General features: G+C 37.7%; 1 protein-coding gene across 1 annotated transcript in view; it reads right to left on the reverse strand.

Moving 5' to 3' along the window:
* The window catches only part of LOC135706293 (mucin-2-like), a 204,437-nt gene that overhangs the window by 64,186 nt on the left and 116,138 nt on the right, over positions 1–24,113 (reverse strand). The gene's annotated exons all lie outside the window — the stretch shown is intronic.

Genomic DNA, 24,113 nt, shown 5'->3' on the forward strand with positions numbered 1-24,113 from the left:
CACGAAACTTGATTCTACCACAGTTTGTTGAGATTTGCAACTGGTGAGTTTTGTTAGCTTGATATTCTGAGCTACGATATCACAGCTTGCAAAATCAACCGCAGTTGTTTGCTTGTCGATCTTTGTCTTCGAAAATCAAGCATGATCTTGGGCGTTGGTGAGAATTTATTTTTTGATATTTTCCCAACACTGCTTGGTATGGCCTCTCACGGCTTACCACACAGGTCAGTCCAGAATCCTCCAGAGAACAGACAAACAATCGGTTCTAGGGAGAATCTGTTTACTTCGGGTGAAATTTCAGAAGATATTGAGAGTATTGGATTTCTAACAATTTCAGAAGTAAATAAAACATTTACGGTACAGAGTGTGTTTTGAATCCTAGGAGCTTCTAGGAAAAGTCCAAAGGTCATTGGGGGACAGTTCTGTACAATTTAATTGCCATTCCAAAATCTTCAAAGGACAATTCAGAGCTAGCCCTCCTGGATTTTCCAAGGGAATGTTTTGAAGAGCTTAGCTCAGATCTTTTCTAAGGCTATTGTTGAGTATTTGTAGACGATATAAAGAGGACTTTCATAACCAACCCGTGGACACCAATGCGCAGTGGTCCAGAATAGGAATTTAGCTGGAATAGAAGTCCTAGTTTTTTAACGCTTTATTAGCGATATTTGAGTTCTCCTAGAGCTTTTACTGTACTATTTAGACGTTTGGTGTCTTTGGTGAAGTTTTTGTGCTTTTAAAGTCCCCTCGTATGTTTGTTCTAATGTTTACAACCCTCATGGCCCTCAAATTAATTGATTTAAAAAAACTAGCTTACTTACTTTGAAAATAAAGACATACAATCTTGAGCAAAGTTTTAGCTGAGTTAATTTTAAGCAACTTTGTATGACAACATTTATCTCTTAAAGTTCTCGTTTTAGTGTATTTTTTTAGAATTGCCTTGCGTCCTGAAAAAACATGTTTGTCATTATTATTTTTTATTTAAAATTTAGCATGAATGACTTTTAGAGAGACTTTTGAAGCTAAAGACGCATGTTTAACTCAAAAAATCTATATCTCTTTAATGAAAAAGTTATACTCAATTATATTTTTAGAAATACTTAAAGTCAAATTAATTTAAGCAATCTTACCAAACCCCAATTTTTTTTTACTAGTTGCATTAAGCTTAGTTGACAATTGTGATCACACGATGAAAAATAGAGGCAAAAATAACGCTTAAAACAGAATTGAGTGTAATGTATATCAAGTTAAGCCCTTCCAAACGCATATTTGAAAACTTATGTGTATTTGCCCGTAATGAATAATTCGCCTTTTATCGGGTGCGTCAAAAAAGTCACGTAAGCAGCCACGTCTTGTAACGTTTGCATTAAAAAAAATGGACTTTTTTCGGATGGTGATAAACAAAAGCTAAGACAGATAATTTCTTTTGATAAATTTCCCATGGAAGGTAATTATTTAAGCTTACTTGCAAACAAATTCTACGCCCTTGCGAGCGGCCTTTCGTCAGTTAACCGGAACATTCGCCATGGCGGACGAAAACATGCGTGTAGGCATGTTTTTGAGTTCTTTCTTCGTTTTATTTATAAATTCCTCCTCAGTTTTCGCGATAAAATTGTTGGAGTAGATCTTACGCTTCAGGTTGGCCCAGAAATTCTCGATGGGACGCAGCTATGGGACGATGGGCGGGTTCGCCGACTTGGGTACCACATCGATATTCAGCCGCTCCATCTCCTCCAACGATCGCTTCGAGCAGTGGGCCGACGCCAGATCCGGCCAGAACACCGCGTCTTCGCCCTTATGGTATTTCTTGATGAACGACGCAACTTCCAGCAGCCATTACGTACTATAAATTTCCCCGTTCACGGCCAGTCCGGAGCGAAAGAAGAGTGGCTTTGACATCCCCTTCTCCCAGCCACAGCAGCACCTTCTTGGGGAACTTGGTGTGTGAAATGAACTTCACCTCGGAGCTCACTTCCTTCGTGGGGGAAGTAAAATACGAAGTGCCCTGCCAGTCGTTGCCAACCAGGGTGAGATAGGTCTCGTCGTCCATCACCACCGCCACGTCGCGATTCGCCGGGAAAAACTAGTTGACCATCTTATTCAGCCGCTGCCGCTGCGTCATTGCCTGCAGCTCCGAAACCAGTGGACGTGACTTCCGCTTCCTGACATGTATGTTCATGTTCGCCAGGTCTAGCGCACGCAGCGATGTAGTCACTTTTCCCTCGGTCTTCCTCTTCAACATCCTTTGGAGCTTCTTGTCGCTCAGGGTCGTCGGCCGTCCGGAACCGGGCTTTCTTTCGATGCTCTTATTGTTGTCTAATAGCGCCAAGATGTAGTAGATGCCGGAACGGGCATATCCGGCGTCCACAAAGTGCCGCACGATGTCCGTTTTTGACGCGACGGGGTGCCGTTCTTTGAACGCGCACACTTCTGAACGGAGTTGCTTCACTGTTTTTGCCATCACGGTTAGAATTCGACTGATAGAGCTGTCAAATTTTGTCTGCTGACTCATGGGTTACTATGATTGATGCTGCATGGGTAGTTTCGTCAGTACGGGTGAAGGTAAACCCATGAAAAATCGACAATTTTTGTCCATTTTTTTTTAAATGCAAACGTTACTGAGTATACGGCGAATAATTCCAGTTATAGCTCGTGTGGTAGTGGCTAGTTTGGCTCAGATTTAATTCACTAGGTGGAGCTAGAGTGCAAATAAATTTCTTCAATTTATATCTCAGGATTGAGACCAGATAGAAAATTCCGGTTTTCAGCAAAGTTGTTCAATTGGACGAGACCCGTTTAATAGTACCTAGTATAGTTGGGAACTGGCTCACTAGGCAGCGCCAGAGAGCAAATAAACTTCTTCTATAGATATCTCAGCATGGAGACCAGATAGAAGCTTCGTGTCTTCAGCAATGTTGTTCAATTGAATGAAACTAATTCAGTAGTGATAAGTTTAGTTCCTTTATCGATATCTCATGATCAAGACCAGATAGAAGTTTAATGTCTTCAGTAAAGTTGTTCCATTAGACAAGACCCGTTCAGTAGTTGCTAGTTTAGTTGTAAATTGACTCACTAGACGGCGCCAGAGGGCAAATAAACTTCTTTCAGTGATAACTCAAGATCGAGCCCAGATAGAAGATTCTTGTTTCCAGCAAAGTTGTTCAATTGAACGAGACCTGTATATTAGTACCTAGTATAGTTGGAAATTGGCTCTCTTGGTGGCACCAGAGAGCTTTTTTTGTAATAATAACTATAATTTAGAAAAAAATCTTGATAGCTTTGATATTTTTCTCCTCATATACCCAGACTGGTGATGACTACTTTTTTTTTTCTTTTTTTTTTTAAGAAAACAATTATGCAAATTTTTATTACTATATATCTTTTCTATAGCTAAGTGTACTAAAACTTTCTTAAATGACATTCGGCAATGTATTTGTTAAGATTCATTGTTTTTATGTTATTTTCCTCATTGGGTATGCTGTACCTAATCGGTGTCAAGAAAAGTGCTCACACGAACGTTCTCGAACTGTGGTATAAAGATCTAACAGGACTGCCATTTATGCGTTCACTAATGAGCTATAAAACGTTTTTATTTCTTCTACGTCACACGAGATTGATGACACAGAAACTCGATCGGAACGTCAAAAGACCGACTAGATGGCACCAGTTTATCGAGAATTGCAAGACGAGTTATACACCAGGGGGTATGATGACCAAAATGAAATGCTACATCCTCTCAGGGACCGATGTAGCTTCATACAGCCGAAAAATCCATCAAAATATGGCCTTAAGTTCATGCATTATGCGATGCTAAATCTTACTACACCTGCAACATTGAGCTGTGGTGTGGTCCATACCATGTTTCTAATTCTCCCACCGAGATTGTAAAGCGACTGGTTTCCTCGATCAAGGATACTCATAGGAACTTAACGGTGGATAATTGGTACACGAGCCTCGCTTTGTCAATTTATTTGTTGATCATTGTTCTTACAGGTTTTGGCACTATAAGAAAAACATAGGGAAATACCTACGGAGTTCTTGCCCAACAAGGCACGAAAGGTTCACAGTAGTGTGTCTGGATTTCAGAAAGAAGCCATGCTGGTATCATATGTTTCAAAATGAATCGTGAAGTAATACTGCTATCTGTAATGCATGACCAACCTGATGAATAATCCGGCAATCCAATTATCACCGTTGATAAAATGTGTGCTGCTTACTGTGTCTCAAGTAAATCTCCTCAAGCTTTTTTCTATGCACTAATGGATGTCGCTGAAATTAATGCGCAAGTTATTTATATGGCATCTTCCAAGGCAGAATGTATGCCAAGCAGGATTTTCTTAAAACATCTTGCTTTGGGATTGATGTAGGAGCACTTCTAGGTATGATAAAAAAATCCCAACGCTGCCCTGCGACGTGAAATCATTTTTGCGCAACCATCTAAACGTTGAAGCAGAGCAATTCCAACCCTTGCCAGATCGTGATAAGGGAAGATGAAAGCACTGCAAAAACTCATCAACCACAAGCCACTGTGGTACATGCATCAGATTTGTTTGCAGAAGCACTCAACAATAGTCGCAAAATACGAACTTTGTCAATCAGCGGAGGTCGAAAATGATTGATTACACTCAGCAAATGCTAAGTTTGTTATTAACTCGTATTAATGATTTTTGTTATTAAACACTAACAATAAAACATCAAAGAAAAATCTATTATTGCCTGAAACTTTTTACAAAAATTCAATTCATCACGTGTTCCATTTACCTTTCTTGTTATTAGTATTCTGAATAAACCATTAACTGCGCAGGTCTCAATAGTTTAAAATACTTTGCAAAATAAAGGGAACTTATAAATGTTATCAAACCTAAATTAACACTAGAACTTTATTTACACTCTGGCACCACGTAGTGAGTCAATTCTCAACTAAACTTCACTACTGAAGGGTCTCATCCGTTTGAACAACTTTGCTGTAGATAGGAACTTCATATATGGTTGCCACTGGTAGATTTGCCACTAGATGAACATTATTTATACTCTTGCGTCACCTAGTGAGTCAATTTTCAACTAAACTTCTAACTATTATACGGTGTTTGTCAATTTAAACAACTTTTCCAAAGAAAGGAAGTTTCTATCTGGTCTAAGTTAGCACTAATAGAACATTATGTGTTGAAACTAACGCCGCGTTGTGAGTCAATTCTCAAATAAACTATTAACTATTGAACGGGTCTCATCATTTTGAACAAATTTGCTGAAGAAATAATATTTCTATCTGGTCTCAATCCATCACTAGATGAACTTTATGTGTCCTCTAGCGCTGGCTAGTGAAGTAATTCCCAACTAAACTGTTCACTGCAGAACGGGTTGCTTCCATATTATCTTATCTCAATCCTGAGTTATCAATAGAAAAAAAAATATCATCTAGCGCCATCAAGGGAATCAATTCTGAACTGAACTATTCACTACCAGTCGGATAATGTCCAACAGCACAACTTTGTTGAAAACAGAATTTTCCAGCTAGTATATTTCAAGAACTATAATTGAGATTGTTTGCCGGGAACTCAGTGCACGACGCGACTGAAGAAGTTTATTTGCACTCTAGCACCACCTAGTATCTTAGACTAGTCACTACTGAACGGGTATCGCCTAATTAAACAACATTGCTAAAGAAATCATATTTCTATCTGGTATCGATCATATCAAAAGAAGAAATTTATTTGTACTCTGGTGCCACCTAGTTAGTTTATTTACGGTCGTCCAATTTATTTATTTATTTATTTGGAGGGAAAAGCCCACACTAGTGGGGCGCAAAACCTTATCATTTCAGTACCAACAGATAACATGGAATCCTACAGATATATATGGCTTGAACTAAGTCCTAATAATATAAAAAGATATTAATGATAACATAATTAACTTAATTTAAATACAGAAAACAGAAACCGTCAGGAAGTTAAAAGTACATTATAAAAAAGATTCTTAAGCCTAACACAGGAGATATAAAAGCAGTTATAACGTTTGTTGAAAATGCTAACGCATGCTAGTTAACGGCTCATTAGCGCCGTAGTTTGTGCGAGAAGCCGAGATGTTGAAAAAATAATAAGAACGTAAATTTACGCATCTGAAATTGACATTCAACTGCTGCAGAAGTGAACGGCAATTGATGTCCGATCGCAGGAGATCAGCGATAAAGGTAGCCTTAGAGACGCCTCGGTGAACACTAAGTAATTGTAAGGACATCAAATTACAACGACTTTCATCACTAGGGAGATTGAAAGGATCACTCCAGGGTAGCCAACGAAGGGCGAAACGTACAAATCTTCGCTGAATGGCCTCAATACGAGTCACCCCGTTGCTGTAAAAAGGAGCCCATACTACGGAACAGTAATCTAATGTGGAGCAGACTAGCGAACAATAGAGTGTTTTTAAACAGAAAATGTCCCTAAAGTCTTTGGAGAAACGAAAAATGAAACCAAGTTGAGAAGATGCCTTAGCGGAAACATAAGCCACATGGTCCTTGAAGGTGAGTTGCTCCTGCAGGCTGTAAGTATAACAGATAGGTAACTTGTTCCTGGAAAATGTTATAATGGCACATTTAGAAGCATTTAATACCATCCTGTTCTTGTCACACCAAACAGCAAAAACGTCCAGATGCTGCTGAAGAAACAATGCATCACTTCGATCTTTGATGACAAAGTATAGTAGAAATCGTCAGTATAAGACAGCTTCAGGCAACGGATCGAAAAGAGAACGGTCCCAGATGACTGCCTTGAGGTACACCAGAAGAAACAGCGAACGGTTGAGAAAAATGATCTCCAATCTTCACTGACAAATGTCGACCGGTGAGGTATGAGCGAATCCAATCAAGAAGGGAACCGTGAAAACCAAATCGCTCCAGTTTGGCCACTGCAATCTCGTGATTGATTTTATCAAAAGCAGCAGAAAGATCGGTATAGATAGCATCCACTTGATGACGTCTTTCCATCTCGCTTATGATTAATGATGTGTATTGAAAGAGATTTGTAGCGGTCCACCTCTTCGGTATAAATCCGTGTTGTTCAGCCGCGATGTAACTAGAGCATGTGTGCTTTAAATAATCTAGCACCAATAGTTCAAAAAGTTTTGAGACTGCACATAAAGCAACGATACCACGGTAGTTGGACACCGACTGCTTATTGCCTTTTTTGAAGACAGGGAAAACAAAAGCAGTCGGGAAAGATCCCAGAATCCAAAGAGAGGTTGAAGATGGATGCTAAAGGTGCGGCCAGCACTCCAATACAGTTCTTAATAACCGCAGAAGGGACTCCGTCAGGGCCAGTGCTGAAAGAATTTTTCAAACGAAGGCCTGCTCTACGACCATCATTAGTCGAGATAGGCGGATGCGGCCCAACAGCAGAAAGTACGGGAACATCACTTACCGCGGTTACGATGTGCTCGTTAGGTAAATTTTCTTTGTCGAAGACACTGCTGAATTGTGACATGAACAGGTCAGCGATTCCCTCCGTATCTGATTCTTCTTGATCCTTTTTGTACATTGTAGAAGGTAAGCCCGATTCCTTCCATTGATCGTTCACATGATTCCAGAAGCTCTTGGGATTTGCTTTGAGTTTAGTTTGTAGAGCTGATGGGCTTGATAAAGCTGTTTGTTGAGCCGCTTATACTGTTTGTTAACGAGGTTGTATTTCCTCTTCGATGCATCCGTTCTAAGTTTACAAAATGTCTTCAAGGCAGCTCTTTTGGATGACTTCAGTCGCTTAAGTCGGTGGTTAGTCCAAGGAGGGTTACTAGATAAGGGTGGAGTTGTCATGGGTACAAACTAATCGATCACATACACGACAATATTCAAGAAAATAGAAGAGGCAGCATTCGCGTCACGATCTCGGAGTTCATCGTCCCAGCTGATGTTTTCGAAAAAGGTAGCCATTCCTCGAAGTCAGTCCTACGGAAGTCATCCGATACGCTGTCCACGGTTACCCGAAAAGTGCAAGCCTGATATAAGTGTAATGACAACTGCAGAGGTGAATGGTGTCTACAACGTTTAACTAGTGGTTCGGGTGCCTCTTGAACCGAGCAATTAGAGTATTCCGTTGCAGAAGATCAGCAATTTTGAAGCAATCTAGGAGAGATGCTACTAGATGTGTAATGTATGAGCCATTAGAGCGAGGATGAAAGAGCCCTGTTTCATTCGATGACCAGTTAACTGAAGCAAGATTGAAATCACCAACAACAAGGATTTCGTCAGTCGCATTAATCTTGGATACAACCCAAAAAAGTGAATCAATGTGTTGATCGATCAACTCAAAATCACCAAGTCGATCCGGGGGTAAATACAACACGCAAATGAAGACCACTTTCAACGGTAGGGTAACAGCCACCCACACCAACACCTGAGCTATTAGGTGGATGAAGAAACCGAGAGTTAAAAGTAGAACGAACTGCTAGCAAGACACCACCGCCGGAAGCTTGCGATAGACCAAAAAATTCCAACTAAATATTTGCTTAGAAAGTGTGTGGCTGTTCAACCAAGTTTCGGTGAAGGCGTTCATATCGTAACAAGCATCCAAGCAGGCCAATTTGTACTCAGCTACAGTTGTATTCATGCCTCCAACGTTTTGGTAATACAGCAATATTTCAGCTCCCTGAATCCTGGATGCGTTACGGTTGTCATTAGAGTCATCATGGTGGGGAATGACTGAAATTGTCGAGGACTATGTACAGATGTGTGGATCTTTCCCGCTTCGGCAGGACATATACTGTTCGTGCAATTACCTGAGAAACCAAGCTCAGTGACTTGAGCATTGCAATCAGAGTCATCCTGGTGAGAAGCGGCTGAAACTGCGAAAGGACTTTTTACGGCAGTGTAGTGATCATTTCCTGCTTCGGCAGGACATATACAATTTGCGCAATTACCAATTGATCAAGTTTGCTGAAAACAAGAAACTTCTAGCTGGTCTCAATCCTGAGATATCAACCGAAGAAGTTTATTTGTATTTTAGGACCCCCCCACTGCGTCCAATTGAACAAATTTGCTGAAACTGCATCTTTCTATCTGCTATATTTCAAGAACTATAAACGGAATTATTTGCCGTGTACTCAGTACAGGACCCGACTGCTTACGTGACTTTTTTTTTTACTTTCGCAGTCGCACTGCCCAAGTAACCAACAAGCCCGCTAATCCGCATTTTTGCAATATAAGGCTAATACACGGCTAACATAGGGGTTACTCAATATGGCGCGTCATGAAGGCCAAGGCCTGTTCTAAACGCCACCCGAGTACAGCAAGCCTCAGACAAACATTAACTCGTTCCTGGAGAGAAATGGGTCCAGACTACATTATTAGAACCTGCCGTGCATTCCGGAAGCGTGTGGAGGCCATAATTGCAGCAAGTGGAAACTCGATCGATGATTAACATAGTTTAAGACTCTGAGAAACATATCCCCTTTGAATTAATAAAAAAAAGCTCCAAAACGAAATTTTTGAGATTTTTTTTAATTTTGACATTGCTCAATGGTGCAAACATTATCACGCATACGGTATATATAGCAGTGAATGCTGCAATGCATCTGTGAGATCTTTGGAATTAATTCTTATTTTGCCGTATAAGGTTAGGTTTCAGGAATAGACTCGTAAATTCATTGATGTATAAAGTTTCCATAATATACATCAAGGTTTGATTTTACAATTATCGTAGTTACTTGGAGTTGACCCACAAGACCTCTTAAGTTTTTCCAAAAGATGTCTAAACTGAAGTGATAAGTTTCCTAACTTTTTTCGAATTCTTTACAAAGTGGGGGAAGCATGGATGGATTTTAGGGGCCATTACAGCTGGCTCGGTTATTCCTCTAAAATTAGCCTTTAAGAACATTGAGTTCAACCCACATGCTCACCACAGTCCCCTGATAAGTCCAAAAAGTATCGAAAGATGAACCAAGGGATTTCTGAAGCTTACTTATAGAGCCACTAGAATAGATCTATGAAGTTGAACCATAATTTCTCTAGAGTTCACACACTCACTAAACTTCTAGATTGCAGGTGCCTATAAACTGGATCAATAATGCATCTAGACTAAACTTTTAGGACCTCTAGATTTGCTCCCTCAAACCTTAACCTTCCAGCAGTCGCTGGTGCGCAAAAAACAATCTCTACATAATTTTTATCAATAATTTCCATTGATTATTTTTAAATGTTTATACATCACTAGAAAGTAGAAAACTAAATCTTGAAAAACAATAAAAACCCGAATCAATAAGAGTGAACTTTTTTTTTATGCGAATGCAAAAATACCGCACATTTTTCTGTGATTTGACGCAACTGCTCTTGGGTTAACAAGCTTCATGCTTTTTTTTATTAACTGGCAAATGACAACGTCTTTAACCAGTGGTTTCCAAGCGAATCAATGACAAAAGATCAAATAACAAATTTTGTTTAAGGTTGACTGACAAAAGATCGAAAAGGAAAAAGCTCGAATGACAAAGGACTGAAAGATACAGAAGCTATAGAGGACAAAGGTTCGAGAGGACAAAATAGTCCTTTTTTGCTATCAACCTTTTATCTTTTGAGCTTTTGTCCTTTCGACCTATTGTCTTTCATCCTTCAACATTCCAATCTATGCCAGATTCGTTTGGAAATCGGTAGAACCTTTTGCAGACACATTTTTAACTGCATCCAGCAAACCATTCTAACCATGCCATATGTCCCTGTTAAAGATCGAACAGTTTTCAAAGCATGTGCCACTAAAAAAACTTATCATACCGTTCTGAAGTTCAATGCACTCCAAGCAAAAGCCCACATCGATTCTTCAGACCTACTTATAAAGAATAATTAATTCCCATCATGCTCCGCATATTTATCATAACCGCCCGGCATCAAGACGTAAAACATATTCTCATTACCGATGATTCTTTTTTTTTATTATTTGCCGTGCAAATATTGTAGATCACGACCCCAGGCAGCAGAAATAAATAAGTACACATCCGTTCGACTTTCGCCTTCATTAGATCCACCATTGGCAGCAGTGGCTTACTAGTCCACATTCAAAGTCGTTTACTTACCTACCTTGCAGCAGCGTAGCGGTTCGTTTGACTCCGAGTTTGAGGGTCTTCTACTGTGCCGAACTGAACCCAAGCACAGAAGTAGTGCCGGCGAATGGAAATGGCTTTATTAACCTGCTGCGTTCGTGATCCAAACGGAACGAAAAATCCACAACAAATACGACGTGATGTTTGACCCGTGTTGCTGAAGCAGGTTCACCGACTCACGTACATTTCGGCGGAGTGCCTTTCCCTCCGTTACATTTTGATTCCGCCGGGTAGCTGTACGGACTCTGCTTGCAGTAGCTGGCTGTAGATGTCGAAATGCTGTGAGGATTGTTGGGCGAGATTACGAAGAACTTCTGACTTGAATTGACAATCATTACGGCAGCTCTCCGGCAAAAGGTCAAGTGGTTTACGAAAGGTGAAATTGAATTTTTCCTGCCATGATTGGTAATTCTGTTAAATTTTGCTCTGATTCCGAATAAGTAAACCCGATTTCGAAATCACTGGAAGAACAAATTCTCTTCATTGGTCATTAACTCTTTGAAAAGAGCTCCGGGCGGCATCTTAGCAAGGACGTCTTCTGTTAATTAATAAAATCAAAATTCATACACTGAGGATCGAATTCTGCCAAAGAGGTCGAATAACCTCAGCTACACCACTGTTAATAACCGGCCATACCTACAAAACCGGATCAATTTCAAAAACTCGTACGTGAGTAGAAATAACAACTCGAAAGTATACCTTTCCTCACCTCAGTTCAATATATATCTCGATGGGTTGTGACCCAACCCTCGAAGACCGTTATTGCTTCGTGTGACTGTTTTTCAACTCCCTCACCGCGTGTGTTGGACAATACCTTGGCAATCAGTGGGGTCAGTTCGCTCGAAGTCACTCGTGCGTCAAGTCCTACAGCCATGTGGGTTGGTAATTTTTGAGTGTGCTCTCTGAGTCTTTCTCTTTCGCACCACAAAGACCAGACAAAGACGTCGATGACAAACCCATGAAGAAACCTGCAACGGATACCCTTTTTGTTCGATCTCGTTATTACACGAAAGTGAGAGGTCTCTAGAGCAGTGTGTTCGCACACCGCACGTCCACACCATCCGTCAGTTGAAAGTATGGGATGAATTTCTTAATTGCAGTTGTTCTTTTTTTCGAAACGATGCACATTTCGACCCATTGCATCACGGAAAAAAGGAGCAATAAAGGAAAAATTGCTCCGGTAATGGAAGGTTTCGATTATGGCTGAACGTCCTTGGAATTTCCTCCGCCACATATTGGCGCGACCAGAGTATCAATACCGGTATGAGTGTTGAACTGTAACCTATTCTACCCCATAATCAGCCTTTAGCCACTTGTATCGAGAGAAACACTGTATTATGTAAATTATTTTCAATGGAATGAACAACACTGGAATATTTTGAATCCGATTCTTGTGCCTACTTAGCAATGCTTATGAAAGATTTATTCGCATCACTTGAATTGATAAATCACTCTGAACTGCATTGATTGTCCGTTAATATTTAATGGTAAAGCTACTTGCTTTCACTTCTACTCTGTCTCAAAATGCTATAGCTGCACCCATGCAGTGCTTGAGCTTTCCAGTGTATTCAAATAGAAGTACAATCTCCAGCTCCCGGCTTGAAGCACTTCGTCGCACGCTGTGGCACAGGCAGTGGGTTTAAATGATGGAGATAGAATGTTTATGTTTCGTGAAAATGAAAAACTGCTGGAAGGGTGAAAATATTGCCACCATTTCACAAGCTAAAAAATCATCAAAACACTTTGAAATAAATACGTATGTGCATTGCATTCAGTTGTATAAGTTCACGAACAATATTTAATCCTCTGATCATATTCAGATCATATTGGCCATACATTGCAATTACGCAATTTTCATTTTTCAATTTTGCGCTCATGCAGTACTCATCCAGTATGTTTAATGCAACCAGTTTTTTGACGTAGGACTACGTCTGTGATTTCTATATGGGGGTACATTTTGTGAAAACCGAGAATGGAACATGTAACAAAATTATGAAAGATTTAGAACATTAATAACTCAGCTGCCCCTGGATCAATTTCAATTATGTTATCACCAATCGATCAGAAATATTTCTACGCATCAATATCACTGATGATTTTTAGCAAGAAACTATTGAAAAAGTGTTAATGTCAAGCATTGTCCAATGTACAAATAAAAAGTGATAATTTTATCATGAAAAAAACGTGCTTCCCAAACCCAGTCGTCATAATCGAGTACCACTTGGTTGCACATCATTCTGCTTTAACCTGGAAAGATATAAAAGAGCACTGCTGTCTAGCCTCAACTTAATTTCGCTTCGGTGAGCAAGCAGCAGAAGCTTCAATAGTAGCAGTAGGAAGGTTGTGGCAGGTTATGTAGTCCACTCTTCTATCCAACAAGCAACAATGACTGGTCATGGCAAAGGAGGAAAAGGACTTGGTAAAGGAGGCGCTAAGGCGTCATCGCAAGCTTCTTCGTGATAACCGCCATCCGTCGTCTGGCTCGCCATGGTGGTGTCAAACGTATCTCCGATCTGATCTACGAGGTGTTCCTGGAAAATGAGATCCATTATGCTGTCACCTACACTGAACACGCCAAGCGTAAGCGGCCTTGGTTTCGGAGGTTAAATCATCACCAACATTGGTAACAACACGGCTTTTCCAGGGCCAACAAGCTTATTACAGTAAAGAGTTGGAATAGAATTTATCAGTGCCTGTTTGTCCATATTCAGAACCACACGCCCCACACAAAATGCTCTCTAGAGTTGTAATCTTGTAACCAAACTTGGAAGCACCCCAGTGATTTTGATCGATTATCTTCTTCAACTTTCTCTTAAAAAAATAAATACTTAAAATTTGGTACGCCTATTACACAAAATCAGAAAGAGTTAAGATAATAGATGATCGATCAATTAAAAGAACTAAACGCGCTTCACATTTGTTCCATGCACTAGCGGTCCTACGCCAAGCTTCCGTTCGTGCCCTTAGGCACAGACCCTTTTACTTTTCCGTGATTTTTTTTTAAATAAGTTGCATTGTATTTGGTTGAAAATTGTGATAATACGGTCAAACAGAATTGAGTGTAAATAAAAAGTTTTCAAAATCAATGGCAATAGCAACAAGGGTTGCAATTAGTTGGTCTTATGAGCCCAAAACACCTTAAACCGATAAAATAATCTCAAAGTGCCAACTGTTTATAAAATTTCCAAATCGTCAATATCACTGTGAAAGCGTCAAGACCACTTTAATGTACTTGTGCAGTGACGTCCCTTCGTCAAATTGGCCTTAAGTTTAAAAAAAACGTTAAAATTACCTGAATATCTACCAAAATCATCTTAGAAAAATCAACCTTGCTACCTATGTTCTCGTATACATTCTAATCTGTTTTTATTCGTACTGCATTTAAAAATAATTCAAACGTTAACTAGAATATTGATATAAAAATAGCTTTAAAAGTTCGACATTGTGAAATCACCAAAATTGCCCCAAAATGTCGATTTCGTTTTAGTTTTCTATTTCATTTTCAAGCACAGAAGGGGGTCATAGGACCAGGTCTCCAGTGAAAAATCACTATCCATACTGCACCAGGGTAGACGTATATATTTGACATCACAGAATATTATCCACAAGGGTCAAATGCATCCTACTTTAAAATCCCGGATAGTAAGAAAAGGTATTGAATATATGGAATAGTAAAAGTAAAAGTTAACAGATGGGAAAATAATGTGATGCAGATATATGATTTGTTATACCTATCGACCCTGTTCCATGACCTACAGAATTTAGATTTAGATACTTAGTTTATTTTATGGGAGCAGGACATTGCGCCGAAGGTCATTTCACCGAAAGCCATTTCACCGCAGAGCAAGCTATTTTCTACTGTTTTGAACTTTTCTCAAAGCTTAGTAAATTTTGAAATCAGTCTCGACTTTTTTCACCACCCAATGCAATCCAAGCTTGCTGGCTCAAAAAAAGGTCGGTTCCATTCTGACCTAACCCAATCCATACCAAGAAGCTACAATATCCCACCCTACCGGAAACAATTTATAGCTAAAATCGCCCTAGGCCACATCAACATTTTCCTAACCAGCCCAACCTCATCCTATCATCATTTCTCTAATTCTGTCAAACTTTTCCTTCCTCATACTTCACTTATTTACAAACGCCTGATGAAAGATATGAGTATCATTCATGGTGGCTAACGTAAAAACTTTCACTACTCACTGAAACTATAATAAATTAAATTAGAAGATTTATTCTACCATCCCATAGACTATTTACCTCCCCAAGCGGATCCTGCACGTGTTTGTTCCATGAGTCAGTCTACACCACAGCTTTAATTTTTCTCCTTATTGCCTTGCTACTATCTTCGTTGCCTTGATAATTAAATCTTGTCTTCGTCCGTCTTAATGACACATTTCGGAGACTACATGCTTCAGTTCGAGGTCAGTTCCCGAGCAAAGGCCAGCATCGAAATGAAAGCAAATCGAAATCTAAGTTTGATATCAACATCAAACTGAAATCATTGTTTAATTTCAGTTTACGTGATTGACAAAATTGATAACAAATGTTGGTTCCATTTTGCTTTAGATTTGCTCTACTAAAATATGTTGTTGCAGTTTTGTTTTCGTTGCCTTAGCAGAACATCAAATTGAATACCCTTTTTTATCAACACGCTCACTCATAGCAGAATTAGTTTTCAATGTAATGTCATTGATGATGATATTTTAATCTTTTAAATGACCAAACCAACAGTGAGTTATCCTTATCAGCGACATCACAACATCAAATTTAGGTTTAAATTTGACCTCAGACTTGGCTCGGGTTCCAAGTCTATTAATAATATGTTGATGAGAAAGTAGCGGTGGAATCATGTAGCAGTTCCACCGCTACGCGCCCTATCATGGTAAATGGTATTCCCAAATGCCACAATAGAAGCACACCACATCAGCAACTACGATCCCAGTCCACAGCTATGATCGAAACGTTCACCCTATTCGAAAATGAAGCAAAATATAAAATTATGTATGATACCAATGCACACTAGGCCAGGAATACAATCTAGCAGATCAAAATCAATAACTTCAAAGCGAAGCGTTTTCGCGACTTGATGTCTTGGGCAAAGTTTCTCATCATAATAAGAAGCATCTATTGACATAAACTAACTAACAATCTAACTTCTTTATCTGACGTTTTGGAAACTTTTCTTGGGAAAAGTTGTTTATCTTGACAAAATAAACAACTCTTTTGAAAAAGTATAATTTCCACAGCCTACTGGTTCCGAGTTACATAGAGTTAAAGAAAAAAATGTCGAAAATATGTTTTTTCCTCCTGTTTCCGTATTTTAGCTTACAACCATATCATGTTATATTTTTCTCTTATGCGAATGAATAAAATATAGAACTTTTGTGAAGAAACATACTGGTTTAAGCTTTAAACTTTAAAGATATTGTTGAAAAAAAAATGAAAAAAACCGAAATGTTTGAACTTTAATATCCCCCAAAACGCAAAAAATCGCAGCCTGAAATTTTCAGCAAAAATTAAGCATTACTCAATAAACAAAATATCAAAATTTGAGAGAGGTATATTTTGGTGTTTTTGATATTTCTTCATTTTAGTGGAACAAGTTTTTTTTTTCCTATAACGTTTTTTAATGCAATGAAATGGCGTTTTGAAGACTTGACGCCCTGGATAAATTTGTTTATCTTGATAAAATAAACAACTCTTCTGAAGACTCAAAGCTCCACATCCTTCTGTTTTCAAGTTTTATTGAATTACAGAAAATAATGTGTTTTTTTTTGCAGCAAGGTTCGTTTTGGTAAACGATAAGCTGAATTGATGTTTAAAATATAGGGAGGGGTTACTGTATAAATAAATAAAAAGGAATGATCTCAGCCAAATAACCAAGTGGAGCTGCACCAAAAACAACCGGACAAATTCATAATCTATTATAATAAAATAAATAGTAAATAACAATGATAAGCTATTTGATACACCTTCTGGTCCTTCAGGATCTACAGGACAACTATTTTCTAGAAATGAAAATTATAGTTCTATGATGATAGTTATATAGTGATATAATGAGATTTTAAATATGTGAAATAAAACTAATTTACTAGTCATGCAATATATAAAATAATGTTAAATAAACAAGCACTACAAAATACAAATTAGCTCGATTTCAGTTAACCTCAATACATTCAACTGATTTCAACTTCTGATATTTTATTGGAATTGAAACAAACACTTTATTATGCACCATGGAATTTCTTAACGCAATATGGAATGCTTTTTTTAAAATAATGGTAAACTTTCATAATGCATCAATAGTCAGAAAAATCGAGGTTATTTGGACAGTTAACAGTTTTCATGCAATTGTAATCATGCATTCCAATGTTTTTTGTATTTTCCTGAACGAAGGCTGAAAATAGTGAATCATTATAATATTAATCAAAAATGTCGAAGAGCTGAAAATAAACTTAAAGATTTAAATCAATGCGTCCAGCCTAAACGGAGGGCTCGCGAACACAATAAGCTTCCTCATCACTCAGATTCAGAATTTGATTTAATAAGTATTTAAAAATATACAAATAAATATATCAATAAGTTATGTAACTTTCTATCCTGGAAAGGAAAAATAAAATGGTTAATTTCACTGTCATATGAACGTTAAACATACATTAGAGAAAATGAAATGATGTTACGTTGCTTCTTCCAGTTGTGTTTTGACCATGTTATAAATATTTATCAATGAATATTTAATAATAATATAATAATAGGACCTAGGATGTATTCAAACTCAAACTATATCAAGATGGAAATAAAATAAAATCATAGTGAATTATTCGTATACACCTAACCGTAAAAATCCGAGGAACATGCATCATGCGACCGTGGTCATCACTCTGACAAATGAAACGATGAACGATGAACATACATAAATCTCGAATACTCCCCCGAAGGGACGCATCCACTCCCGCAAACAATGCATCCCATCGCCAATCCGGCGCAACCAGCATCCCGCCCACGCATGCCAACACCACCATCAGATAGGAGAAATTTTCCCCTACCTGATGGCGGCGCCACAACGCGCGGGCGACCCACCAACCACACCAAACCGACAATCAAACGCACTGCCAACTAAAGCAGACACGTCCCCTCGAAAATGCAATCGAGAAATGTGTAAGAACAATCCCCAACTGGAACACACTCACCAAATCAATACATCCGGGAGCGCATTCCTGATGCTTATCTTTCTCTAGTCATCTCTAAACAACCACAACTAAATATCTTTCCACTCTGTGCACAAAGTAATGCATTTTGCAAAAACCTCCTTCCTCACTTTTCGGTGTGCGCATATCATTAAAAAAAAATCACAGAGAGCAACCGACGAGTCACAGACCGAGAGAGAAAGAGCGGGCAGCTAAACGAACGAACGAGCGACACGAAGTCCACCGAAAACCGCTTCTACTTGCTAGCTATCTCACTCGGGATTAGACGTTGATATGTTTACAAACTGGAGTTGAGACCTTTTCAGTGGTTGGTCTTGATATCTTCGGTAATTTAAAATGGATTTCTGATGTGTTTATCTCTCCAACGGGGGAGTTTGGTAAAAATAGATGATCAAACCGATTTGTACCTTCCTAAAGTTGTCCTTGCTCGCTTTCTACTCTCTATATGCAATTTTCACACTGCCGTACTCTGACGGAACTATCAATTCTATACTTTCATCCCCTCATCTATTTTATAAAATTACCACTTTAGTCTGTTATTTGAAATTAGCATCTTCAACTATTGTTGTAAAGGATATTACTTTCGGGGGCCCGATATTACCCCGGCGTAGTGGTTAGAATCCATGCCTCTCACGCCAAAGTCACGAGTTCAAATCTCACCCCCAGACAAGTCACGAATGACCCAAGAGCATTAAAGTGACTATAATTTAAAAAAAGGATATTATTTTTCCATTCTTATGATTTTATTTGTTATGTCAAATGGTAGTGGATACGAATGCTAATTCAATTTTGTGTTGTTCACTTTTTATCGAGCCCATAGTCAAGTCGTTTCAGGAAGTTAGTTCATTTCTCCTTAATAATTTTCACGATTGTAGACTATCACACTCGTCTTTTATTGGGCACCCTATTGGGACAATACAAAAGAAATTCTCTGACCATATCGCTTCTGACCAAGTCAGAAGTACCCGAGCAAAGTCTGAGATCAAATTGAAATCTAAATTGTAGTGATGTTGTGATTTCGTTGATCGTTACTCAGGTTGCTGTCGTTTTGGTCGTTTTAACGGTTAAAATATCAAAATTGAAAGCAAAAAAATCTTTCTGTGACATCACATTGAAAACTATTTCTGCTATCAGTGAGAGGAAACTGAAAACAAAATTTGATATCCATTTTTCTTGTTGATAACAAAACAAGTATTCAATTTGATGTTATGCTAAGACAATGAAAACAAACCCACAACAACAAATTTCTGAAGAGCAAATGTACAGCAAAATGAAAACAAATTCCTAATACCTATATCAAATTTGTCAATTGTGTAGACTGAAATCAAATTATGATTTCAGTTTGATGTTGATATCTAAACTTGATTTCAATTTGCTGTCATTTTGATACTGGACTTTGCTCGGGTACGCTCTCGTTTTGGACTTCGCTTTGCGCTTCTGATCCGTCAGAGCTACGCTGCACGCTATGTCTAAAGGCACTTTTTTTTTTTTTTGCAATATTAATGTACCTCAGATTTTTCTTCACAGGGTGTTACCTAGTATTGATTCTAACAATCAAATCTATGGTGGTTTTAAAATATATCATCTTGGGTTCTTTGAGAAAAAGTGTTGTGAAGTTCACAAAGCCAATTATGAAGGCATGTATGGACTATTGACCATACAAAACTATTACGAATTGAACAAATTCAGTTAAATAAGTTGATTGAATTAATCCAAATGACATTAAACAAGTTCTCTTTGTAAGTAATATCCGCATTGATTGTGTCGACTTTGCGCAAAATCCATTAATATTTGTTGGTTGCACAACATCTTATTTAATTTCTCTTCCCTCATAAAAGTAAAAGATACAGAAAAGAGCAGGAAAGTCCGGTACAGCCACGTAATCATAGTAGGCATTGATTTTCGTCCTGTTTCTAGTGTTTTTCATGCTTGTATCGTGTAGAAAATCTGGAAAAATTAAAAAAATTCATGAAGAAAATAGAGAGTTCGCTTGTTGTGCTTCGAAGAAGCGACTCTGTAAAAAAAAAAATCATTCCATTTTAGTAGCGACGATCGTTAAAAGATTTTTACCGGAGTTCAATAAAAATGATAGTAGGTATCCAAAAGTTTTATGTCCCGTACTCAACAGGTGGCGAAGGTGGTATTTTCCACCAAAACATCCTGAGGGGCGGAAAATTTACTTGAATTTTTAAAACAAAATAGAGATGTTTGACTAAACGGCGAGATCGAAAATGCTGAACGAGACTCACATAAGGTTAGCTATTCTTGTCCAGTGAGTTTAGGTAGCCCTCACCTTCAATTACTACAGAATTGCTAGAGCTTCATTGCAGTTCTCATATTTTGTCTGAGGAAATGTTCAGGAAGGTTCAGCGAGTTTCTAGAAAATTCTGCGAACAATAGAGAACTGTAGTGAATTTTACGAAAGTTCTGAAAACTTTAAAGAATTTCCTCCAAAGAAGCAGAGAAATTCAACAAACTTCAGGAAAATTCTTCAATTTTAAAGGGGGAATTTACGTATTCTCGGCAACCTAAGCAGCGACCTTCTTTCTATAGCCTTTTTCTCTATGGAACGCACACATATGCAGTATTGGTTTGCTTACAATCTTTTGCTGCCAGCTGCTCTAACAATTTCAGTCGAAAGAATTGTCAAAAACTGTTTTGAAACGCTTTTACAAAGCTCCAATCTTCTCTAGTGAGAGCGAGTATTGTCGGCAACCAGTTTTTCTTCGGCAACCGTTCCATTTGAACTGCATGTAAATCTGCTGTTCTATTATCGGTAACTCGAAATCAGCTACAATTTGTAGTGCGTGTGTTTCATTTCAAGAAAACCCTGCTAGATTGCTTTTTCTAAGTGGTAAAAATATAGTCAAATTGAAGCTGAAAGCATAAAGAATCGTTTGCATGCATTCAGCGAAGTGTTTTCGTAAGAAAATCCAGTGAAAATAGTGTTTCAATTTGGGTTGCCGAAAATAGTCTGTCATGCCGAAGCCGTCATTTCCCCTACTTCGATTTTCAGAGAAATTCTATAAACTTCAGCAAAATTATGCCAACTTCAGGTACGTTTTGTGAGCTCCAGGGGAGTTTAATGTCTTCCTGGTAAGTTCTACGAACTTCAAGAGAGTTCTGTGAACTATAGCAACATTATATAAATTTCAATGATGCTCTGTAAAAAGTTCCTTAAACGTGAGGAATTTTTTGCAAACTTTAGGGTAGTCTGTGAACCACAGGGATATTAGGAAAGTACTGTGAACTTTGAGAAATATCTGAAAATTTCAGGAAAAAAAGCCAAACTCAGAGACGTTCAAAGAACATCAGGAAAGTTTGAAGAATTTCATCGAAGTTCATCGAAATCAAGGAAAAACTCAAGAACAGGGATTTGAATTAGAATGTAACTTCTATTAGCTGTCTCATCGGGTTGTTGGTTGGCACAATTCCAACTCCCGATATAAAACAGGTAGCAGTTTATGGTTCACAAATATCCAGAAGAAATATGTTAACAAAAAGTTTAAACCTTACTCGACAGTCAAAGTTGTGCGTCCAGCATAATATCTCAATGCATCTTAAATTCTCTCAGTTTCAGAGCTGTTAGATTTACAGCACCCAATTTATAACAGTTATTTTTAATAACATTTCATTTGATACTTGAAATCAGCCCATTGGTTCAAAAGTTATAAATTTTTGAAAAAAGTCATTTATGAAAAAAATAAATTAAATCGATTTTTTGGACCCCTCTAACGTTGAAATGGTCACCCTAACGACACAATATAACAAAATATTTAGCGATAAGGAACAAAACAACAATGCTGAGAACCATTCTATCGTTTTGCTATGGAATGGCTGAATAATAGTAAATTTAGAGACTGAAGCATTGTTTAATTATTGTATTGATTTAAACAATGTGAGATCATGACAAATTTACGATATCTAACGGTACCAAAAAAGTAATCTTACTGTACCATTGCACAGTGGTCCAGAATGCAGATTTAGGTTGAATGATATGTTTTGAGCCTGAAATTGAAACTTTAGACTAAAAGTCTCTTCTACAAAGTTGTTCCTTATAGTCAGGCACTCATTTTTATGACAATGAATTCTAGGGTATCTAACTTTTTTGTTTGAATAAATTAAGGTATACATTCTTGGGCAAAGTTATAGTTGAGCTAATTTTAAGCAACTATGTTGAAAATAACTTTTTTGTATCTCTTAAATTGGCCGATTTAGAGCTATTTTATTGAATTTAGTTAGGGTGGCTATTAAAAAAACGGTTTTTTTGCTCTAGTTTTCTTATTTCAAATTTCTCAGCAAAGGTGTCTTAAGGTAACTTTTAGATCTTAAGAAGGCGCAAATTTTTGCTGCACAAAGCTTGTCAATATCTTTCTCTGATCAAGAGTTATTGACGTTTTTATACTAAAAATATGCACTTTTCAAATGTTAATATCTCTGATTGGGGCAAGCAAAAAAAAGTTTTTTTTTACGGCATTTGAAAGGACGTATGTTATTCTCAACTTTTTTATTTGAAATTTATCATGAAATTCATCTTCAATAGACTTTTAAAACTCTTTAAGACGAATGTTTTATAGCTGTATATGTTGCCTGTATCTCTTCTAATACAAAAGATATACTCAAATATAGTAAAAAATATGAATAAATTCAAATGGATTTTATACGAGTTTAAAAATAACATACCTCCAATTTTTTTCATATTATTGAGAATAACATACGCCCTTTCAAATGCCGTAAAATAACTTTTTTTGTTTGCCCCAATCAGAGATATTAACATTTGAAAAGTACATATTTTTAGTATAAAAACGTCAATAACTCTTGATCAGAGAAAGATATTGACAAGCTTTGTGGAACAAAAATTTGCGCCTTTTTAAGATCTAAAAGTTATCTTAAGACTCCTTTGCTGAAAAATTCGAAATAAGAAAACTAGAGCAAAAAAACTGTTTTTTTAAGAGCCACCCTAGCTCAATTCAAGAAAATTGCTCTAAATCGGCCAATTTAAGAGATACAAAAAAGTTATTTTTAACAAAGTTGCTTGAAATTAGCTCAGCTATTACTTTGTGCATGAATGTAAACCTTAATTTATTCAAACAAAAAAGTTAGATTTTTGATTTTAATGATAATAGGAACCACCCTAGAATTCATTGTCATAAAAATGAGGGCCTAACTATAAAGAACAACTTTGTAGAAGAGACTTTTAGTCTAAAGTTTCAATTTCAGGCTCAAAACATATCATTTCACCTAAATCTGCATTCTGGACCACTGTGTATTGAAACTGAGTTTTTTTTACTACTTTAATTCTCTTTTCAATCATTTTCAGCTGAATTTGTTTCGATCCGTAACAGCTTTGTATCGTCAATAGTCCGTATACGCTAAGTAAACTTCAAAACACTTTTTCTCAAAAAACCTAAGATAAAATATTTTAAAACCTACACAGATTTGATTGTTAGGATCAATACTAACTGTAAGTTGTAAAAAAGTGCCTTCGGACATAGCGTGCGCTGGACTTGATCCGTTGACAGAACATTCACGTTGGGAGGATTTACAACTCGTCCTCATCGTGAGCCGTTTTAAGTATGAAATGATCAATGTGAGTATTAAGTAAGCGAATTGGTGCTCTTACAAACAATTGGATGAATTGGATGCAGCTACTATTGCACTTTAGTTTCGTTCCAACTACACAGGATAGTGCAAGATTGATAGTCTATCATCATCATCATAACTACAACGACACAGGAAACTGCAAGATGATGCCACCGTACTCTCGAACCAGGAACACTGCAGGAAAACAACACAGCGTCGGTTTTGTAGAACCTTGTTTCCCTTGTTTAA

Source organism: Ochlerotatus camptorhynchus, unplaced genomic scaffold, assembly GCF_037179485.1.
Source record: "Ochlerotatus camptorhynchus isolate MF236.1 unplaced genomic scaffold, CSIRO-AGI_Acam_v1.1 ptg000277l, whole genome shotgun sequence".
Lineage (NCBI taxonomy): Eukaryota > Metazoa > Arthropoda > Insecta > Diptera > Culicidae > Ochlerotatus > Ochlerotatus camptorhynchus.